At 43.6% G+C, this 11,047-nt stretch overlaps 1 long non-coding RNA gene across 1 annotated transcript; it reads left to right on the top strand.

Moving 5' to 3' along the window:
* The first annotated feature begins 1,880 nt into the window (after window positions 1-1,880).
* On the top strand, window positions 1,881-5,256 carry LOC147960008 (uncharacterized). Its single transcript, XR_015612131.1, has 3 exons — window positions 1,881-2,436; window positions 3,549-3,621; window positions 4,931-5,256. It is a non-coding gene; the product is annotated as an uncharacterized LOC147960008 (long non-coding RNA).
* The last annotated feature ends 5,791 nt before the right edge of the window (window positions 5,257-11,047 follow it).

Here is an 11,047-nt window from a genome sequence, read left to right on the forward strand (position 1 = left end):
AGTTTGGCACATACAAATTAATTTGGAACGGCAGGTAGGTACCGTATATAGGTAGGTATAGTGGACTCATGTGGAATAACTTTGGGGTTTAAGGGATTGGATGCACAAGCAGTATTCCCGCTTAGTACAGGTGAAGGCTAGCAAAAGACTGGGAAGCGACCAGCTAGAGAGCGACAACAGTCATGAACATGCATTAAAATTAATGAACACCGAATGCAAGCATGAGCAGGCTATGTTGATTTTGTTTCAACAAATGCGTGAACATGCGCCAAGTCAAGCCACTTAAATCATTCAGAGGAGGATACCACCCTATCATACCACATCATAACCATTTTAATAGCATGTTGGCATGCAAGTTAAACCATTATAACTCATAGCTAATCAAGCATGGCACAAGAAACTATGATATCTAGTTGTCATTGCAAACGTGTTTATTCATAATAGGCTGAATAAGGAACGATGAACTAATCATATTTACAAAAACAAAAGAGGTCGAGTTCATACCAGCTTTTCTCATCTCAGTCAGTCCATCATATATCATCATAATTGCCTTTCACTTGCACGACCGAATAGTGTGAATAATAATAATAATAGTGCACGTGCATTGGACTAAGCTGGAATCTGCAAGCATTCAATAAATAGGAGAAGACAAGGCAATATGGGCTCTTTTGTCAGATCAACAATAATGCATATAAGAGCCACTTCAACAATTTAATCATGGTCTTCTCCTATCGACCCCCAAAGAAAAGAAATAAAACTATTACACCGGAGAGCTCCCAACAAGCAAAAGAAGAACAGGAAATATTTTTGGGTTTTTTTTAATTACTACTACAAGCATGGAAAGTAAACTGATTAAAAGCTACAACTAATTTTTTTTGGTTTTCTCTTAAGGTTTATTAAACACACAAGAATAAAGCATAAAAAGGAAAATAAACTAGCATGGATGATACAAATAAAAAGTATGAGCACCGACATCTAGCAATGAGTGTGTGAACGTAAATGTAATGTCGGTGGGAAATATGTACTCCCCCAAGCTTAGGCTTTTGGCCTAAGTTGGTCTATGGCCACGGCTGGCCTGGCGGATATCCATAATAGTAGCTGGGGTCATACTGTGATGCAGCAGCTATCGCCTGCTGAGCTGCAGCGTGGCGACGAGCGGCCTCCTCTCTCCTCTCGTACTCATCTACCTCCTCTCTGGTAATAGTATATCCTCCTCTTGCCTGATAATCAAAGAAGGCAGGGGCAGGGAGAGTAATACGGACAGCACGGCATCTCACAAAGATTAGTCGGTACTGGAGAGGTGATTCATTCCTGTCAACAAACTGGTGATGAACCATAGCATTAAAGTCTAGGTAAGCAGGTGGTAATTCAATATCATCTTCTCATACATATATACCAAGAAAATTAGCTATGCGGTTTGCATAAATTCCACCAAAGAAATCTCCATTACGTCTATTAAGATGCAACCTACGTGCAACAATGGCCCCCAAATTATATGATTTGTCTCCCAACACAGCTGTAACACCCCGAGAATCTTGCTATAGTAATTCCCTCCTGATGATGGCCATGTCATCATTATTACTATGCAAATTGCCACTTGTCCAAAAAATCAACTTCAAATTTGAAAATAAATTCAAATTGTTATTCTTCAAATGGTAAAACAAAAATGTTTGTTGGGTTGCAAAAATTCACTAACTAATTTTCATGAATAAACCAACATTATTTGAAATATTAAATTGCATCTAACCTATTTAAGACAGTAGGAAAACATTCCCAAATTAAATCATTTCTATTTAAACAAATTTTAAATGGATTCAAATAATCCTCAAACTTTTTGTGGCAGTGCAGTTTATTGCATAGAATTTATGTGGCTTAGTTCCACTTTTAACAAAGCAAGTGAGGCCAAATAAATTGCAAAACATTGGAGAAATAAAAAACAGAAAATAGAACAATAGGAAATGTTAAGGCAGAAGAAGGAAGGCCCAAGTGTGAACTAGGCGAGGCCCAGCCCACACAACCCCCGCACTCATCCCCAACCTCCTGCTACAGGGAGGCAGGGGGGTCGTGGCGGGCATCCACGCCATGGCCGCGCCCCTGGGAGACGTGCCGGCGATCCCACGGCTTCCTGGGACGATAAGGTGTCTCCCTGTGCCCCTCCTCGAACCCTAGCATCTTCTCCCCCTTTCCCCGCTCTCCCTCTCCCGTTACAGAAGCCGCCTGACGCCACCATCGCCGCCACCTCGTCGATCAGGTGGCCACCGACCTCCCCGGCACCTAAGGAGACATCCAGAAGCCTCCTCGCGGTCATCTCCTTCCTCTCCACCGAGGAACCCGAGCCGGGACGCTCCGTACGCTCGCCATCGCCGTCGTCTTCGCCCACGGCCGCCATCTCTCGCCAACGGTTGCCGCTGCTCCAATCCGTCCACAAGCCCCGGGGTGAGCACCTCCACCGATTCCCCCCTTTTCCCGTTGAATCCGTCGCCGTAGAACCTGTACGCCGCCGCGCCGGAGCTCGCGCTCACCGCTGCGTGGTCGCGCTCACGCGCGCCTCTGGCCGCCATGGCTGCGCTCCCGCACACCCCTGGCCACGCCCGCGCAGCACCTCCTGCCACCGCTGCTTGCTGTAGGGCCGCCACCACTGTCGCCAGTGCTGCTGCCGCACGCGCGCGTCCGGCCACAGCGGCTCCACCCGCCCGTGCCCGCGCCCCGCCATGCCCCGCCCGCGCCCACGCCGCCTGCACACGCGCGCGACGGCGCCTCCCCGCGCCCGCCCGGGGCTACGCTCGCCCAGCTGCCCCTGCCGCTGGCTGTGGCCGAGGCCGCCTGCGCCGGAGTGCGTCCGTGCGCGCCCAAGAACGGCCGTGGCCTCAGCTGGCCTTGTGCCGCTGCCACATGGGCCCTGGCCTGAGTTAAATTATGCAGGCCTAATTAATTTAGCCCAACCCTGGTTTAGATAAGTTAAACTCACTGACGAGTGGGCCCCGTCGTTTAATAAGTGGTTAAAATAATTCTAATACGAGTTGTGTCTATGACACCTAGGCCCCACTTCACCTTTTGACCCAGTCAAACATTGACTCTGTTGACCTGCTGACTCTGCAGTTGACCCAGTCAACTGGGCCCCCTGGCCCCACCTGTCATCCACTGTGGCTAGCCCATAGTGGGTATAGAAGGTATATTCTGTTTTTAATTCGAATTAAAATAAGTCCAGAAATTCAGAAAATGTTTTAAACTTTAGAAAATCATAGAAAATAAATCGTAGCTCGGATGAAAAAGTTTTATACATGAAAGTTGCTCAGAACGACGAGACAAATTCGGATACGCAGCCCGTTTGTCCGCTACGCGTCCCTAGCATAGTAAACCTGCAACCTTCCCCCTCCGGTTCATTTGTTCAAAAACGCGAAACACCGGGGATACTTCCCCGGATGTTTCCCCCCTTCGCCGGTATCACCTATCCCTGCATTAGAATCACCTCTAGCACCGCGTTGTCATGTTATGTTTTAATTGCTCTGTTATTTATTGTGTTCCCCCTCCGTTACATTTTCCGGTAGACCCCAAGACTGCTGCCGGTACCCCTGTGATCGACTACGGTGTTGACGACCCCCTTCTTGCCAGAGCAACCAGGCAAGCCCCCCCCCTTTGATCACCAGATATCGCCTACTCTCCTCTATACTACTTGCATTAGAGTAGTGTAGCATGTTACTGCTTTCCGTTAATCCTATTCTGATGCATAGCCTGTCATTGTTGCTACAACTGTTGATACCTTACCTGCAATCCTAAATGCTTAGTATAGGATGCTAGTGTTCCATCAGTGGCCCTACACTCTTGTCCGTCTGCTATGCTATACTACTGGGCCGTGATCACTTCGGGAGGTGATCACGGGCATATACTATATACTTTACACTGTTACATTACCTGTGGTACTGTTCGGAGTTGGGGGCTGAAGGGGCAGGTGGCTCCATCCAGGTAGTGGTGGGCCTGAGTTCCCGACGGCCCCCCAACTGTTACTTTGAGGCGGAGCGACAGGGCAGGTTGAGACCACCTAGGCGAGAGGTGGGCCTGGCCCTGGTCGACGTTCGCGGATACTTAACACGTTTAACGAGATCTTGGTATTTGATCTGAGTTTAGCCACTGGCCTATACGCACTAACCATCTACGCGGGGACAGTTATGGGCACTCGACGTCGTGGTATCAGCCGAAGCCTTCGTGACGTCAGCGACTGAGCGGCGCGCGTCGGATTGGGACGTAAGCCTGCTCTTGTATTAAGGGGGTAGTTTTGCTTCCGGCCGCCCTCGCAACGTGCAGGTGTGCAATGGGCGATGGGCCCAGACCCCTGCGCCATAGGATTTAGACCGGCGTGCTGACCTCTCTGTTGTGCCTAGGTAGGGCTGCGATGTGTTGATCTTCCGAGGCCAGGCATGACCTAGGAAAGTGTGTCCGGCCAAAGGGGATCGAGCGTGTTGGGTTATGTGGTGCACCCCTGCAGGGAAGTTAATCTATTCGAATAGCCGTGATTTTCGGTAACAGGACGACTTGGAGTTGTACCTTGACCTTATGACAACTAGAATTGGATACTTAAGAAAACACACCCTTTCAAGTGCCAGATACAACCGGTGATCGGTCTCTCATAGGGCGACAAGGGGAGGATCATCGGTTAGGATTATGCTACATGATGCTACTTGGTGAACTTACCATCTACTCTCTTCTCCTGCTGCAAGATGGAGGTTACCAGAAGCGTAGTCTTCGAAAGAACTAGCTATCCCCCTCTTATTCCGGCTTTCTGCAGTTCAGTCCACATATGATACCCTTATTCCATTTGATACCAATGCATGCATATGTAGTGTAGCTCCTTGCTTGCGAGTACTTTGGATGAGTACTCACGGTTGCTTTACTCCCCCTTTTCCCCCTTCATATACCCGATTGCTGCGACCAGACGTTGGAGCCCAGGAGCCAGACGCCACCGTCGACGATGACTACTACTACTACTCTGGAGGTGCCTACTACTACGTGCAGCCCGTTGACGACGATCAGGAGTAGTTTAGGAGGATCCCAGGCAGGAGGCCTGCGCCTCTTTCGATCAGTATCTCAGTTTGTGCTAGCCTTCTTAAGGCAAACTTGTTTAACTTATGTCTGTACTCAGATATTGTTGCTTCCGCTGACTCGTCTATGATCGAGCTCTTGTATTCGAGCCCTCGAGGCTCCTGGCTTGTAATATGATGCTTGTATGACTTATTTTATTTGTAGAGTTGTGTTGTGATATCTTCCCGTGAGTCCCTGATCTTGATCGTACACGTTTGCGTGTATGATTAGTGTACGGTCAAATCGGGGGCGTCACAACAGCACTCCTAAGAATACTGAGGTCAGGGACACACACGTGACATGCCTCATCTTTACCATTTATGCATCTACCTATGAAGAGAGCAAAATAATGTATAGCAGGAAAGTGAATGCTCCCTATGGTAGCTTGTTTAATATCTCTAGATTCTCCTACAGTTATATTAGCAAGAAAATCTCTAAATTCAGATTTGCAAGTATCCCTTATACTACCCCATTGTGGAAGTTTGCATGCAGTGGTAAAATCCTCTAAGTCCATGGTATAAGATTTATCATAAAGATCAAACAGGACAGTTGGAGAGTTACGTGAAGTTGAAAATTCAAACCTCCTCATAAAGGAACTAGTGAGATTATGATACTGACTGCACTTCTCTTCCTCGAAGCTCACGAGATCGGCGTTACGCAAATATGCGTTGAATTCTTCTTTTATTCCCGCTCGATCCATAAAATTTTCAGAAGGCCACTCGCAAGGACGCACCGGAGCGTCTCTTGATGGCTCTTCGTCAGCATCACGCATTGCAAGCCTGGGTCCTTGCTTCCTTGAAGAACCACCTTGGAACATTTTCCTAAGCATTTTTCTTCCTCTGAAAAATTCTGAAATTTTTTAGTAACTTCAAAATAAAAGTAAACCAAACTCAATAATATTGATAGCAACTACTCCTACGAGTGCCTAGGGCCTATATCATGCATCAAAACTACTTTTGACCATATAAATTTGACATGCAAGCTCAAGAACAGGGTCACCTAAGCACCAAAATTTTGCAATGAATAAAGCACTAGAACAAAAACTAATTGGACCAATGGAGGAGTCACATACCAAGGAACAATCTCCCCAAGCAGTTTTGTGAGAGGTGCTTTGAGCAAGGAGATCGAAAATGGCAGCAAAACAAGCTTGGACTCGGGTTTGAGCTGGTTATTCGTGTTTGGGGGAGGAAGATGAAGTGTATGGGTGAAAGGATAAGTGGAGGAGGGCCACCATGGGCCCACGAGGCAGGGGGCGCGCCCTAGGAGGGTGGGCGCGCCCTCCACCCTCGTGGCAAGGTGGTTGGCCCCCTGGTGTGTTCTTTGTTCCATAAATCCTCAAATATTGTAGAAAAATATATATTTAATTTTCAGGGCATTTGGAGAACTTTTATTTTCGAGGTAACAGACAGACAAATAATTATTTTATTTTATTTTATATAAATAACAGAAAGTAAAAGTGGGATACAGAAAGTTATGCCTTCTAGTTTCATCCATCTCATGATCATCAAAAGGAATCCACTAACAAGGTTGATCAAGTCTTGTTAACGAACTCATTTCGAATAACATGAAACCAGAGAAATTTCGAATAACACTATGTTACCTCAACGGGGATATGCACATCCCCTATAATAAGAATATCATATTTCTTCCTGACAGTAGGAAGAGGAAATTCAAAACCTCCAAATATAATCGATAGAATTTTTCCAATAGAATTGATACTGTGAACTTGAGGTTGTTTCCTCGGAAAGTGTACCGTATGCTCATTACCATTAACATGAAAAGTGACATTGCCTTTAGTGCAATCAATAACAGCCCCTGCAGTATTCAAAAAGGGTCTTCCAAGAATAATAGACATACTATCGTCCTCGGGAATATCAAGAATAACAAAGTCCGTTAAAATAGTAACATTTGCAACTACAACAGGCACATCCTCACAAATACCGACAGGTATAGCAGTTGATTTATCAGCCATTTGCAAAGATATTTCAGTAGGTGTCAACTTATTCAAATCAAGTCTACGATATAAAGAGAGGCATAACACTAACACCGGCTCCAAGATCACATAAAGCAGTTTTAACATAGTTTCTTTTAATGGAGCATGGTATAGTGGGTACTCCTGGATCTCCAAGTTTCTTTGGTATTCCACCCTTAAAAGTATAATTAGCAAGCATGGTGGAAATTTCAGCTTTCGGTATCTTTCTTTTATTTGTAATAATATCTTTCATGTACTTAGCATAAGGATTGGTTTTAAGCATATCAGTTAATCACATACGCAAAAAGATAGGTCTAATCATTTCAGCAAATCGCTCAAAATCCTCATCATCCTTTTTCTTGGATGGTTTGGGAGGAAAGGGCATGGGTTTGTGAACCCAAGGCTCTCTTTCTTTACCATGTTTCCTAGCAACAAAGTCTTTCTTATCATAACGTTGATTCTTTGATTGTGGGTTATCAAGATCAACAGCAGGTTCAATTTCTATATCATTATCATTACCAGGTTGAGCATCATTATGAACATTATCATTAACATTATCAATAGTTTCAGGTTCATTACCAGGTTGTGTTTCAGCATCAGAAATAGAAATATCATTTGGATTCTCAGGTGTTTCAACAATAGGATCACTAGGAGCATGCAAAGTCCTATCATTTTTCTTTTTCTTCTTTTTAGAAGAACTAGGTACATCTGTATTATTTCTCTGAGAATCTTGCTCAATTCTCTTAGGGTGGCCTTCAGGATACAAAGGTTCCTGAGTCATTCTACCAGTTCTAGTAGCCACTCTAACAGCATAATCATTATCTTTACTATTCAATTCATTCAGCAAATCATTTTGAGCTTTAAGTACTTGTTCTACTTGAGTGGTAACCATAGAAGCATGTTTACTAATAAGTTTAAGTTCACTTTTAACATTAGCCATATAATCACCCAAGTGTCCAAGCATATTTGAATTGTATTTCCATTGTCTACCAAAATAAGCATTAAAGTCTTCTTGCTTAGCCATAAATTTATCAAACTCATCTAAGCATGGGCTAGCAAATTTAGTAAATGGGATTTCAGCTTTATCATATCTATAGAGAGAATTTACCTTTAATACCTGTGTCGGGTTATCAAGACCATGAGTTTCTTCAATAGGTAAAGGATTAAGATTATATGTTTCTTCAACATGCGGTAAATTAAGACCATGTATTTCTTCAATAGGAGGTAAATTCTTAACATCTTCAGCTTTAATACCCTTTTCTTTCATAGATTTCTTTGCCTCTTGCATATCTTCAGGACTAAGAAATAGAATACCCCTCTTCTTCAGAGTTGGTTTAGGAATAGGCTCAGGAATTGGCTCCGGAGGTGTCCAATTATTTTCATTTGTCAACATATTGTTCAATAGAATTTCAGCTTCATCCGGTGTTCTTTCCCTGAAAACAAAACGAGCACAACTATCCAGGTAATCTCTGGAGGCATCGGTTAGTCCATTATAGAAGATATCAAGTATTTCATTTTTTTAAGAGGATGATCATGCAAAGCATTAAGTAATTGGAGAAGCCTCCCCAAGCTTGTGGGAGACTCTCTTATTCAATTTGCACAAAATTATATATATCCCTTAAAGCAGCTTGTTTCTTATGAGGAGGGAAATATTTAGCAGAGAAGTAATAAATCATATCCTGGGGACTACGCACACAACCAGGATCAAGAGAATTAAACCATATCTTAGCCTCACCCTTTAATGAGAACGGAAATATTTTAAGGATATAAAAGTAGCGAGTTCTCTCATCTTTAGTGAATAGGGTAGCTATATCATTCAATTTAGTAATATGTGCCACAACAGTTTCAGATTCATAACCATGAAAAGGATCAGATTCAACCAAAGTAATTATATCAGGATCAACAGAGAATTCATTATCCTTATCAGTAACAAAGATAGGTGAAGTAGCAAAAGCAAGGTCAGGTTTAATTCTAGCATTTAGAGATTGCTTACTCCATTTAGCTAATAATTTTTTAAGTTCAGTTCAATTTCTGCAAGCTAAAATAGCTAAAGAAGCATCTTGATCAAAAACATAACCCTTAGGAATGGCAAGTGGTTCTTCATCATCACTTTCATCAGTATCATCAGATTCAATATTTTCAATTTCTCTAGCCCTAGCAAGTTGTTCATCAAGAAAAGCACTAAGTGGCACAGTAGTATCATGCATAGAGGTAGTTTCATCATAAGTATCATGCATAGCAGAAGTGGCATCATCAATAACATGCGACATATCAGAACGAATAGCAGAAGCAGGTGTAGGTGTCGCAAGCTTACTCAAAACAGAAGGTGAATCAAGTGCAGAGCTAGATGGCAGTTCCTTACCTCCCCTCGTAGTTGAGGGATAGATCTTGGTTTTTAGATTTCTCAAGTTCTTCATAATGATAGGCAGATATATATCCCAAGTGACTCAAAGAATAGAGCTATGCTCCCCGGCAACGGCGCCAGAAAATAGTCTTGATAACCCACAAGTATAGGGGATCGCAATAGTTTTCGAGGGTAGAGTATTCAACCCAAATTTATTGATTCGACACAAGGGGAGCCAAAGAATATTCTCAAGTATTAGCAGCTGAGTTGTCAATTCAACCACACCTGGAAACTTAATATCTGCAGCAAAGTGTTTAGTAGCAAAGTAATATGATAGTGGTGATAACGGTAGCAAAAGGTAACAGTAATAAAAGTAATATTTTTTGGTATTTTGTAGTGATGATAGTAATAGCAATAGAAAAGTAAATAAGTGAAGAACAATATATGGAAAGCTCATAGGCAATGGATCGGTGATGGAGAATTATGCCAGATGAGGTTCATCATGTAACAGTCATAACCTAGGATGACACAGAACTAGCTCCGGTTCATTGATATAATGTAGGCATGTATTCCGAACATAGTCATACGTGCTTATGGAAAAGAACTTGCATGACATCTTTTGTCCTACCCTCCCATGGTAGCGGGGTCCTTACGGAAACTAAGGGATATTAAGGCCTCCTTTTAATAGAGAACCGAAACAAAGCATTAACACATAGTGAATACATGAACTCCTCAAACTACGGTCATCACCGGTAAGTATCCCGATTATTGTCACTTCGGGGTTAACGGGTCATAACACATAATAGGTGACTATAGACTTGAAAGATAGGATCAAGAACACTCATATATTGATGAAAACATAATAGGTTCAGATCTGAAATCATGGCACTCGGGCCCTAGTGACAAGCATTAAGCATAGCAAAGTCATAGCAACATCAATCTCAGAACATAGTGGACACTAGGGATCAAAACCCTAACAAAACTAACTCGATTACATGATAGATCCCATCCAACCCATCACCGTCCAGCAAGCCTACGATGGAATTACTCACGCACGGCGGTGAGCATCATGAAATTGGTGATGGAGGATGGTTGATGATGATGATGGCGACGGACTCCAGATCAGCCCTCCCGAGAGGTTTTAGGGCTTGGCGGCGGCTCCGTATCGTAAAACGCGATGATTTCTTCTCTCTGATTTTTTTCTCATCGAAACTCAATATATGGAGGTGGAGTTGGAGTCGGAGGCGCAACAGGGGGCCCACGAGGTAAGGGGGCGCTCCCCCCACCCTCGTGGCAAGACGGTGGGCCCCTGGCCTTCATCTTTGGTAGGTATTTTTCTTATTTTCTGAAAAGTGTCTCCGTGAAGTTTCAGGTCATTCCGAGAACGTTTGCTCCTGCACATAAATAACACCATGGTAATTCTGCTGAAAACAGCGTCAGTCCGGGTTAGTTCCATTCAAATCATGCAAGTTAGAGTCCAAAACAAGGGCAAACGTGTTTGGAAAAGCAGACACGTTGGAGACGTAATACTTGGTTCTCTTGTGAAATCTGGATTCCTTTGCCAAGGCAATTGCACCAGTATTGTCACAAAAGATTTTCATTGGACCCGTTGCACTAGGTATGATACCTAGATCGGATATGAACTCCTTCATCTA

This window comes from Triticum urartu, chromosome 7A (genome assembly GCF_056163025.1).
Source record: "Triticum urartu cultivar PI428250 chromosome 7A, HENAU_Tu73, whole genome shotgun sequence".
NCBI classification, from domain to species: Eukaryota; Viridiplantae; Streptophyta; class Magnoliopsida; order Poales; family Poaceae; genus Triticum; species Triticum urartu.